The 13,062-nt window shown below is 42.6% G+C and overlaps 1 protein-coding gene across 1 annotated transcript in view; it reads left to right on the top strand.

Annotated features, from left to right (window-relative positions):
* Nucleotides 1–13,062, top strand: part of Lrmda (leucine rich melanocyte differentiation associated) — a 605,248-nt gene that overhangs the window by 172,687 nt on the left and 419,499 nt on the right. The gene's annotated exons all lie outside the window — the stretch shown is intronic.

Raw genomic sequence — 13,062 nt, forward strand, 5'->3', positions numbered from 1 at the left:
GACAGAGGCAGGAGAATTATGAATTCAAACTTATCCTTAGTTGCATAAGGATGTGAGTCCAGGCTGGACTATATGAGACCCTGTCTCAGTCCTCTCTCTACACAAGAAGGGAAAACATATGTGATTTGCTACCCAAGTATTAACTGAATATTTATGATACAGAAAACAATATGAATGGGCAAATACACTGGAGGCTCTAGAGATGAGAGACATTGATTTTTTTAGGGACCATGTAACATTAATCAAATTACTGTTCCTATTAGAACTGCAATTTTGCCTTCTCCTAAATGAGATAGTTGGTTCTAGGATCTGTGCAGTAGTGTAGCCATCGCAGAGATCCAGCAAAAATCATGGTATGGTACCCAGATGAGCCAAGGCTGTTAATTTCCAGATCACATGCGCAAGGTTATGAGTTAAAGGGAGGGAGGAGGCTGCAATGCATATGTAAGTTTCCCACTGAAATTATAGACACATGCACAACTATCTTCTTTATCAGTGTCATGTTTGATCTTTTCTTGATTTATTGAGCAAAATTAATTTTCACATACATTGTATTAGAATGATCCTGACCTCTGCTTCCCTGAGATCTTTGTTAATTAATAGGTGCTTATATTAATACATGTGCTAAATGTGTAGCCCGACACCAACATTAGGTTTCCACAGATGTCTCTTATTTGGTTAATTAGTTGGGGTAGTGTGGACCCCAACACATCCTCTCTTGCAGAGTACCTGAAATTTCTGTGTCCCCATTTGGGATTCCAGTGAATTCCAATTTGGAAAAATGTCAGAGTCCTTTGGAGAACATTCTAGCAATATACCTAACCACACCCTCTTGACCCATCGATCAGACTCTATGAGAACCAGTCTGGGATGACATAGGCTGGCTTCAGTGTTTGGGACATACAGAGCTAAGGCTTTGTCTCTACATGAGAGAACTCTTTTTGGAAGAGACATACCATGGCTTCAGCATCCCCATGGCCTTCAGGTTGGATTACTTGTAGATGCCAGTAAGATGTTATCTCTTGGATGAGATGGCAAAGTCTGGAGGGGAACCTCTGGGAGGTCCAGGCAGTTGCTGAAGGGCACACAGGAGGCCAAGGGTCCTCCAAGTTCTTCTAAATGGCAGTAGACCCTTTTACTTGGCAAATGGGTACATGTAGCCCATGTCTCACCCACCAGGATAGTTTGGCCAGCTCAGTTGGTTTCAGTGACTCCTTTTCATTCCTAATGCCCTACTCTATTCTTCTGGTTTCCTGCTTCTACTCTGCATATCTTTTCCTTAGGAATCTTCTTTTAAGGCCCCCACTGACTCATGGAAGCAAGTTTTGCCTCTTCAGCTTGGCCCTCACTGCTGCCCACTTTCTTTTCTTTCTGGACTTCTCCTCCAGTCCCCCTGTTTACTCTGTTCCAAATCAAGCCAGTTGTATCATTTTGCAGCCATATCTTAGGGTTGTTCATTTTCTAATCATTTCCCCCAATCGCCCCATGAATTCCCTACTTTCTTGGTCATACAGTTACTGGGGTCAGACATCACTGGCATTACCTCCATGAAATCTGACACCATCATCTGCCAGTCCACAGTCAGAACTTCTGGCTCCATGGGGTTCAGTAGATGGCAGAAGGCCTGGTACTGTGACTCAGGGCAAATCAGCCTCCAAGGCCTGAAGCTGTGCAGGAACATTGAGAATAAGCATCTTTCCCCTCTTCTGGGAAGTCCAATGAGATGATGAATGGAGAGGAGCTTTGTAAATAGCAACACACTGTACTCATCTTAGGGCTATGCTTGGGGAATTAATCACGGAGTGACTCATGGCCGCTCTTGCATCGCTGTCTTATAATGCAATTCACCTGCTGTATTGTTGTTTAACATTTCCTGCATCTGTCCTGACTCTGAAGTTGCCACTTTCTTTCCTTTGTGACTAATTACCAACTTATGGAGATGCTTGTCATTGCAAAATAACACCGTAAAAAAAGACCAAAGCATTGGTTTACCTACTCTCTAGTTCTCCTTAACCCCTCCTTATGCCATCTTTAGGTTGTCATTGTAGCCAGATCTGATTGACCTTTTTATATGGAATACTAGTCCTTTGGATCACTGGGTACTCTGAGGAGGAGGGTGCCTACCGTTATTAGGAAAACTTTCCCATTAGTGCCTATAGTTTATACCTATACAAATAGCTTTGCTGGGTTTGCAGTACATACTGCTAGTTTCAATCAAGGTCAACAGTTGTAGTTCATTGATGAATTAAAGGGTGAATGCTCAGGGTTGTGGGGGTGAAAGAACAGAGCACTAAGTATTTTTCTCTTCTTGAATGGGGACGGAAAGAAATATAATCTTGTGTTTCTGTTTCATCCTTTATTTCTAGCTCATTTTTTGTGACTTTCTTTTCTTTAAACTAATACTTGTGTCTTCTGAAAAGGGACCCCATGTCCTGGCTTGCTATCACACAGTCACTCTCTTTGAGGTGCAAGGAGGGAGGGGCATCATTAAGTTAGGGGTTAGGAAGCTTGTGGTTCACAGTTGGCCCCTATAAACCTGACAGCCAGAGGACACTGCCCACACATTTAGCTGGAGCCTTGGTGTCTTTATCTGCAACCAAAGTAGCCCAGGCTCAATTGGTCCTCAAAGGGCCAATGCAGTGGATGATCTTTTCATGTGCTTTTTCTCTTTGTTTGGTCTTTTTTTTTTTAAACTAAAATCTCATTAGCCTACTCTTGCATATTATATCCTGTGCTCATTTTGGGTGCACACTTCAGTCCAATTGCAATGTGAGATCCAGAGCTGCACAGTCAGAGCAGGCCCTGCAGAGGGCTTAGTGTGTAAAGGCTGAGTGTGTCTCTGGTCTCTTCCCTGGAATGAGAGTTGCCACAATACAGATGTTGCCTAGTCATGTCTTCGCCAGGGAGACTGGTCATCTTTCCAGTTCTACCCACACCTGATTAATCATGTTAGAGAGGGAAAATTCCACACGAGACAGAGCTATCACAGGGCAAAGGATATGAAACTCAAGACCACATCTGCAAACATTTTCCCTCATGACTTAGTATGGGCAGGATGTTGCACCTAGAACTATGGTGCTCTGGATGACCTAAGCTGTGTAAGTGGGCTGAAACCTTTGCTTATTGTTCTGCTGTAAGGTGGACCCAGGGTCGCATCCACAACAGGAGTGTATCCTGCTGTACTCTGTGTGCCTCTGAGTATGACCCTGGTTGTGCAGAAGTGGCTCCTGAGTTTCAGGTCCTGCAACCTCACCTTTCTAGCCTTTGGGTCTGCTCACTTTGAATGAGCTTCTCTCTTCTCCAATATTCAGATTTAAATAGATTTAAACCCTCATCTTACTACCCAATCTTAGCAACTGTGAGTTATTCAGGTAGTAATTGCTGGATGAGTCTCATTTGGCAATTAATCCTTAGGACATTAGCCTCTCTGCTATTGTTTTGAAGAAGAATATCGGACTCTCTGGGTATTCTTAGTCACAGCTGACATACTCTACTTCTTTCTCTACGGTCAGCACTGTGCTCAGCACTGAGGAAGTACTTGTAGGCACTTCTCTTAGTTGATTGGTTGAAATAAGTGCCTTGTCCTCCTATTATTGTTCTCCCAGCCCAACATCATTCCCTTTGCGTTCCTGGCCAAGCCACTCTACCTACTGTTGGATGGTATGTACCTTGGTAGTCACTGGGTGTCTTACCAGGGAGTTGCCCACCCCTGATGCAAGCAGATCTGTGTTGAAAGCATACAAACCAGGAAGCTGGCAAAACTGATGTTTCGGAATTCTCCTGGGCACAGAAGGCTGCCAGACATTTCTCTGAGTTCTGTAGGCACTCTGAAAAATCTGGAAATGTGGCTTTGACTTTAGCAAGAGTAGATCCCAACGGAAGCTTCTCTGAGCTTTAGTTCTCTCTTTGTCTCTGTCTTTCTGCTTGTCTGTCTCTCTTTGTCTCTCTCTGTGTCTTTTTGTCTCTCTGTCTCTCCATCTCTCTGTCTCTGTCTCTGTCTCTCTCTGATAAACTAGTGTGGCCCCTATAGGATTCATGGAATGAGAGGCTGTGTTGTGCACTTGAGTAGAAAGAGAGGGAATGTGGGAACTGAAGAAGACCACTGCCCCTTCATGCAGGTTGAAAGGTCATTTCCTGGCATTGCTTCCTGATTCCCACATGTCTTTGCCCCCTTCCCCTTAGTTATCACCACCTAGTCACTTAGTAAGATCACAGAGTTGAGCGGCCATCATGTCCCTGTATTCATCAATCTGACAGTAATGTCTCAGGGTGGCGGTTGCCTACTTCTGGATTAGGTAGTAATGGAATTGATTTTCTGCAAAAGAAGTGTGTGTGTGTGTGTGTGTGTGTGTGTGTGTGTGTGGTATTCAAGTTTATGAGAGAGAATGGAGCTTGGCATTTTTAGGAGTATTTATTTTATTTAGGATGATAGTACTAGGAAGAGAGAATGTGCTTCAAGAGTTATCCAGGAACTTGAGAGAGAAAGAATAAATCAGTCTTAGATAAAGACAAGAGAAATAGGAAATTACTTCTGTTTTATAGTGAATTAAGAACGATGGCAAAATATAAGACAGGCCAGAGATGCCAGGATCATGATAGTTGAGTGCACATGCCCAAAGCTTAGTGCGTGCATGCTGACATCTTCACCTTAACCCTTTGCCAGTCCCTCTGGTGGCAGTTGGCCCCTAGGCCATTGTGTGGGTAGCCTTGCCTTCAGGTTTTTGCTTTCTGCAAAGTCATATGTTTTTAGCTGTGATTGCAGCCACTGCCGAGTGGCTCACCTTGTCTTGCGTAATGAGAATAAACAACCGGTCACCGTGCTGACCACTGAAACTAATAAAGATATATAGTGCTGGCTGGCTTAGGGAGTCACAGACGCATTCTTAAACTCCCTGTGACATTTATACCAAAGGAACATGATTCCAAACTCACTCACTGCTTACCCATTCTGAGAAAGAACAAACTATTTGACTGATGGTTTGCTAAATTTAATATGCTTAGCAAGTAAAATTATTGCCTACTCTAATGCCGGGTAATTATTAAGATACACTGCTTTTAAAAATACCAAGTGAATAATATTGATTTAGTGAACTGCTATTTAGAAAAATGCCAGCAAAGGAGGGATATTTTATTTTAGCTGCCTTAAAGCTGTAATGGGTCTGGGCTGAGATACGCATGTGGAAATAAATTATGTACAAGGTAAACTATTTTGTTATATAGTACCCATAATATTAATTAAGCTGTAATTTTACCAACAATGCTTTAATTTAACAAATAAACAGGAATCATCTGTACCATTCTTTCAAATCTATAACTTTGGGGTGGTAATAAAACACACAGAAGCACCTGCAGTTAATTGTAGAGTAAACAGTGGGACTAGCGACTGTAAAGGGTAATTGTAATTTATAATTTATTTATTTGACTTATGCTGGGTATAATTACCGTTCTAATGTGTTATTATTTTCAGTCCAGCATTAGATATATCTGATTCCTGTTTGCCCAGGCAGCCTGATGATGCTCTCTACTTGGGTCCCTTCAAAGTCTACTCTCTCCCCCTCCCTTCCCAGTAACGGGAGCTTGTAAAATAAAGAAGAATGGATGGGCCCACGTCAACAGCAATCCTTGTCCAAAGCCCCAAGAATATTTCCATTTCCATTAAAGCCAAGAGTTTGTCCTGCCCTCTCGGTCTTTTAGCTGGCAGCACCCGGAGTGACAGGGCCGGGGTCTGCATGGCCCCCGCCATGGGTGAGTGGGTAGGGCTGATGCCTCTATAGGCAGGACGGTGAGGAGACTGGAGGGTTGCTTGCTGCAGCCCCGCTCTTCCTTTTGATCCTGGGAGTTGTGAGTATTTATTATGGTGGCGCTTTTGGGCTTTTGTTGTTATTATTTTCGTGAGCAGTCTGGAAGGAACAGCTCAAAGAGGAAAAACACCAGGGGTGGAAGAAAGAAGCAATTACAGCGGGCCGTTTGTTTGTGGCTAGCAGAATGCTGAAATGGCAGATTTGCAAATTTGTGAGAGAGGGACGCTTAGTGTTCATCTTTATCAGCCAAAGTGGTTTCTTGTTAGCTGAGCAGCAAGCTAGAAAGCCACCGATTTTGACAACATAATTTACATCTTTGTATAAAACTATTGCTGGCAGCCGAACTAATTTGTGCTGGATTAGGTTGTTTGTCTCTGCTGCTGACTAACCATGCAATCTATCAGAGGCCGTTTTCAAATATCACTTTTCAACTGTGCCCTTGAGAGGGGGAATTGATCGGGAATATACGGAAGCGAAATTACTCCAATAACTTTATAGAAGAAACAATTACGGAATCATACAGATGTGAATAATTCTGAGGAGCAGAAACACATATAGTGATTTCACCCCACTCTTATCTTTCATGTGTTCATGAAATATACAATAATATAAGTGAGGTTCTGTTTCTTTCTGGAATTTGGACAATAGCAGAATTAAAGGAAAGGGTAGGAATGTAGAGGGAATAAAAGATTCTTGGAGGTCATCATTGAGAATTCCCAATGTAGGCTTTACAAACGTAACTAAGAATCCATATATCTCTCTCTCTCTCTCTCTCTCTCTCTCTCTCTCTCTCTCTCTCTCTCTCTCACACACACACACACACACACACGTCCCCTGAAATATGTCTTTTGATCCAGTATGAGTTTTTATAAGTTTTAAAGTAAAATATCGAGCTAGAAAGTCACATCGGTCAGGCAGATGTATTTGTCTTAGCAACGTACACAACGAACACACGTATGTATTTTATCATGCAGTTCTACACAGAGCTTCTCATCTGCTTTTTAATGGGTATCTTAGACATTTCTTTCTTCTCTCTCTCTCTCTCTCTCTCTCTCTCTCTCTCTCGGATGATAGAGTATAGTAGAGCAGGAGGGGGGATAAAAGAAGAGGGGATTCACGATGGACATCCAAGCTGGGCCTGTAAGGTGCCTGATGTGAGGCAGCAACAAATGAACAAAACCCATTAACCTTTTATTATTTTAAAGCAGTGGCTACATTTTTCACCACTTTCCCCTGATAAATTTTTGCTTGTGCATCCTGCTTCAGGTAATTAATTGCCTTCAGTTCAGAGGAGTAATAATGCAATAAATTATGCCAGCATTTCTAGTCATAGGATCATATTGCAACTTCCTAACCAAGGCAACACTAATAACAATCCAGGAGACTTGTGGGTCTCAGAAATAGGCTGATTATTATAAATTGGTTGCATACAGTCCGAGGACCAAGCCTTCAACATTGCTGTCAAAAGTCTCTTTTAGGGGTTGGGGATTTAGCTCAGTGGTAGAGTGCTTGCCTAGCAACCGCAAGGCCCTGGGTTCAGTCCCCAGCTCTGAAAAAAAGAAAAAGAAAAAAAAAGTCTCTTTTAGGGAAGTTTGCACATTCATAGGTATGTAAGTTACTCCTTGCTGTTCAGTGGCAAGAATGACTTGAGGAAGGGAGGGTTTATTCTGTCTTACAGTTCAAGGGAACACAGTCCATCATGGTGAGAAGTTATGGTATCTGTAGTCAGGAAGAAGAGAGCTGGTAGGAAGCAGGGCCAGGCTATGGAACCTCAAAGACCATGCCTAGCGACCCATCTTCTCCCATAGGCTCCATTCCTAAAAGTTTCACACCCTTCTGGACAAACACCTCTAGTTAAAGATCAAGTGTTCAGACACGTGAACATATGGGAATGTTTCATTCAAATCACAGCAATAGGTGTCACCAGGGTAACCTGTGGTAGGACTGCATGGTTGCTGTTAACACTGGGAGCTTTGCAAGGTTATAGTGGGGAGAATTTTGAGAGATAGCTGCAATGCTCACAAGATAACAGGATAAAAGTTGGGAGCCGTGTGTTCTTCTGTTTCTCTGGCCCCACATGCGTCTGTGGCACAATAGCTTTGAGTTTCTATGGACAACATGATCTCACAAATTGTTCATTTCTTTTTTGTTAATCAAATTTGTTTTTTGGGGTGGGTAGTAGAGACACATGCCATGACATATGTGTAGAGGTCAGAGGTCAACTCTCAGGAGATGGCTCTCTATTCCTACTATGTATTCCTGGTGATAAAACTCAGGCTTTGGGGCATGGCATCAGGTTCCTTTACCCACTGAGCTATCTCACCAGTCCTACAAGTACCCTTTCTTAAATTTGGATCTTGTGAAGGAAGAAGATGGGAGAGACAGAACTGTAGAAGAGTGTTTTAGTTAGGGTTTCATTGCTGTGAAGAAACACCATGACCAAGGCAACTCATATAAGGGACAACATTTAATTAGGGGTGGCTTATAGGTTCAGAGGCTTATAGTTTATTATCATCAAGGCAGGAGCATGGCAGCATCGAGTTAAGCATGGCACTGGAGGAGCCGAGAAGTCTACATATCGTTCTGAAGGCAAACAGGAGAAGACCGGCAAAGCCCACCCCAACAGTGACACACTTCCTCCAACAAGGCCACATCTATTCAACAAGGTCACACCTCCTAATAGTGGCACCTTCTGGGCCAAGCACATTCCACCTACCACAAAGATTAAAGCTATTGAGGTGGTTTCAGGGACGAGAATCGACAGATACCTGAGCTTACTGTCAACTACTAGAAATAGAAATTAGCACTCAAAGGAAGGTCTCCACAGTTGGGAGCTTCAGAAGACGAATGTTTACCTGGAGCCTTTGCCTGGAGATGCAGCCAAGGAAGATGCAGAATTTCATCTTAATCTAAGTGGTTCTGAACCAGCCCATCCTCAGCCCTACTCTGATCTGGGGCATCTAACTTCAAGTCAGGGGAGTTCTCTCTGGAGGTACAGCATAGTGGTTTGGTGCAGCAAATCTAACACAGGCCCCCTGGTTACTGTGGTGGGAAATCCTTAGTGAAAAGTATACTGTGTGGGTGGAGAGGACCCTAGTAAGTCCCCACTCCAGTGGTATAGGACTCCAGGATGGTGTGGGTGGAGAAGACCCTAGGACAGTTTACCTGAATGCTTGGATCTTAGGTTTGACAAAAATCTTCTGCTTCCACTATGGAAAGAAGAAAAGTGTGATTTCTGTTGTAGGCAACTGCTGTGTGATTGCCTCTGTTTGAGAAGATAGGGACCTAAATCAAGAATTTCATACTTAACTCAAGACTTAGAAAGACTGAAGCTACTGAAGTGGTAAAAAAAAAAATCATGCCAGGTGAGGGTTGTTCATGCCTTTAACCCCAGCACTTGGGAGGTAGAGGCAGGTGGATCTTTCAGTTCAAGACCAGCCTGATCTACAAAGTGAGTTTCAGAACAGCCAGACCTATAGAGAAATCCTGTCTTGAAAAACAAAAATAAGCAAAACAAAAAACTTTGTGTGAGTCTCTCTCTCTCTCTCTCTCTCTCTCTCTCTCTCTCTCTCTCTCTCTCTCTCTGTGTGTGTAGGCACATATGCATGTTTATGTATATACAAATTAACATTGGGTGTTCCTCAGAAGCAATCCATCTTGTGTTTCAAGATGAATCTTTCTTAGGATCTGGGGATTGCCAATTAGGTTATATTGTTTGGCCAGCAAGCCCTAGTGATCCTCTGTCTCTCACCCCAAAGTTGGGATTATAAACACCCCTGTCTTGATCATTGTGTCTCTGGTGGGCTGCAGTACTGTCTAGTTGTCCCTTAGTAAATGTCATTTAGTGAAAGAATGACTATTGTAAAATTCTGGAAATCACATCCTTCATTAAGAAAACAATAAAATGGGACTGGAGAGATGGCTCGGCGGTTAAGAGTACTGACTGATCTTCCAGAGGTCCTGAGTTCGATTTCCAGCAACCTCATGGGGGCTCACAACCATCTGTAATGGGATCTGATGGCCTCTTCTGGTGTGTCTGAAGACAGTGATGGTCTACTTATACTTAAAATAATAAATAAAATAATAAATCTACAATACAATAAAATAAAATTCCAGCCAGTATCCGTTTACTGGCATACTTCATACATCTTTTCAGTATTTTTTTCTACCCATTTCTCCACCACTCAACTGTTCACAGTGACTACCTGCGTTAATTACTTTCCTTGACTCTGTGATAATTTGCCAATGCAAACTTAAAGAAGGAAGGGCTTCTTTTGGTTTACAGTTGGAATGAAGTTCATCAAGGCAGAAAAGATGGCAGGTGCATGATCCAACTGCTCACATTACATTTACAGCCAGGAAGCAGAGCGGTAAATGTCCATGCTTAGCTAGCCTTTTCTCCTCCTCATTCGTTCTGGGACCCCAGCCCTTCCCAGACTGGAGAATGATACCTCCCACTTTTAGAGTGAGTCTACCCTTTCTATTAATGTAGTCTAGAAGTTCTCTCATAGACATGCCCTAAGGATTTTTCACCAAGGTGATGCTAGATCCTGTCAGGTTGACAGTCAATACAAACCCATCTCCCTAATGTTGACATTGCTTGATGGGTTCTGTTTCCACGTTAGACTGTTGACATTGGACCTTGTCTGTCTTCATAATGGTGGTCATTACGCTTTCCCTTTCCCAGAGAAGGTGCACAGTGCACATGCCTGTCTTTGTAGCCGTCCTTGTTTTTTTAGTTTGTAAATCTCCACAGCAAATGGCTGGACACTGTGATGTGTATTGGCCTATGGCTTGAGCCTTCTGCTGTGACAAATACTACAGTGTGAAGTGAAGGGGGAAGATGGAGGAAGGACAATAAGATTGCCTTCTCTGTTTCTTAGATTGTTTGGTTTGGGTCATATACATGCAATGCATTTTCTGGTGTCTATGCTGCTATTCATTTTCTAACTCTAAGCCTGATTGCACAGAGGATCAAACATACTTCAGGGCAAAGATGAGAATAAGATTTGAAGTAAAAAGAAGACTGAGATATTGTTCATGCTAACGTATGCTATGACAGCAGTTTTAGCCCTTTCCATAAAATACCCAAAGCTTAATTCTACTTTCTAAGAGCTCTTTAAAAGTTAGCAGTACACTTATGTCTATTTCTGTGAGCAAAGCCATACTCCATAGAACACTGCCCCTGGCTCCTTTGTTCCCTAAGCCTTGGAGTTGAGGTGACCCAAGCCCCACTGTGCCTGCCCATTAGAAATGTTGTCTTGGCCCTGTGATGCTGATGGATGCAATGGATGCTTCCTAGAAGTGCTCCTCCCCTCAAGAAATACCTAGAAGATATCAGTCAGATACTTGGAAAGGCATCTATTTGTCATGCTGCCTCTTGGCACTACTATCCCAGTGCTGTGTAGCAGTTTTCTGTGTGATTAAAGCCTTCCATCTTGGGGAAAAAGATTGTTAAGACCTTGGGTGTTAGGAAGGAGGAAACAACAGGGTGTTCTAAGGGGAGATGAAATATTCTATCCCTTAGGGAAGCTTGGTGAACTAAGGAAGTGAACAATTCAAAACTTCTAGGAAGTTCCTGAAATTGATCAGATACACTAGACTCCCTCCATTCCCAAGCACATATAAGTAGTAAGAACTGATAAAAGATACTCTTTGATAAGCTGAGCTACCTAGAAGAGGCTCAGACCAGCTAAGGAAATTAGAGGAAGCATAGACTAGCCCACCTGCCTGGAAGAAGCAAAGATCAGCTTAGTGGCCTGCAATAGGCTCAGACCAACTGAATGGTCTGGAAAACACACTCTCCAACCTGTTGAACTGTCTATAGGCTATGCAGTGTGCTCCAGGGTCCCAGCTTTGTGAGCTGCCACCCATGCTCGGGTGGGCTTTGTTAATGCAGCTATCTTTGTGATATTTCTGCTCCCGAAAGTAACCCTTCACCTATATTCCCGTAAGTAACCCCAGTAAAACTCATCAGTTTACTGAGTTGGAATTTGGTGATAGTCTCACTTTGGCCTGTCATTGGTTTTTTTATCTTGGGCATGTCCCCTCAGGATTAGTGTCACACAACAATCAGTACTCAGGAAAGCAAGTAGTGGCCTCTTTGCACAGGTAGCCACTGAAACCCAAGATGAGCCAAATCCCTCTGCTTAGTTCTTCAGACTTTAGCTGCTTTTCCAGACAGGTAACCCTGGTCTCTAGGTCAAGCCTTTTACTCCAGTTCTTGGGCTCAGGAGAATACCCCGATACCACATTGCAACTCTCCAGGTCCCACTACCCCAGTTGCTAAAAGCTACTCTCGCTGGACAAGGACAGCCAGGAAGCAGAGGAAGAAGGGACATTCTGTATAAAAAGACTTGGGTACCATCCTTATGTACTTAAGAAGACACGTTGGAATTTAGCTTGGATGTTTCTGCGAATGTCATTAGAGTTATCTGTTGTTCTTCCTCCCGCTTCCAGCGCTCCTTCTGGAACCTGAGGAAAGGCCCTCAGCTTTGTAATTCCAAACACATTCCCCTACATTTGTCATTGTCCTTCTTAATAGGATCTGCCAGAGCCACTCTGTGCAGAGGCCTGCATTTCCACATTATTATCTCATTGTCTACCCCAAGTGTTATAGCCTTACTACGACTTCCTAACTAACCAGCTATTTCAACTTTCATTCCATAAGCTTTATGTCTGAGTGTAATTAAATGAGCATTAAGTCTTTCTTTCTTTTTTTTTTTTTACTAGCAAAGCCTGAAAGTTCTGATATTACAGTAATAAGTGTGAAGTGAATTTTGAATGGCATTTATATCTGTTCATGGGCTCTAAATGTTTGATTTGCATAACTAGTTAAAATATCAGGGCAGCATATTGATTTAATTCCATCTTAGAAAACTGTTAATTAATAATGATAATAAATGTGTCAGTCCTTTATTATCTGCTTTGAATTGGTGATGATGGCTATATTAATACCACTTCAGTAATAGACCTCTGCTGGCTAGTGTTGGCACAGCTTTCCAGACTGGAATCACCTGCAATCAGAATTTAGAAAATTTATTGCAGATCGCTTTAAAATAGAACAGCCATTCCATCATATATGGAATTTTCTTAACAGCTATATTTTAATTTAACGTTTTATTTACATAAATCACGATGATCAGAAACTTCAGGAGAATTTCAAACAAAGGCACCTTTTCATTTTTATGTGCTGAGCTGGAAGTTGACCAATGGAAGGACTAGGTGTAGGGTGGTATGCTTTGGGGCAGCTGGTAAATGC

This window comes from Rattus rattus, chromosome 12 (assembly GCF_011064425.1).
Source record: "Rattus rattus isolate New Zealand chromosome 12, Rrattus_CSIRO_v1, whole genome shotgun sequence".
NCBI lineage: Eukaryota > Metazoa > Chordata > Mammalia > Rodentia > Muridae > Rattus > Rattus rattus.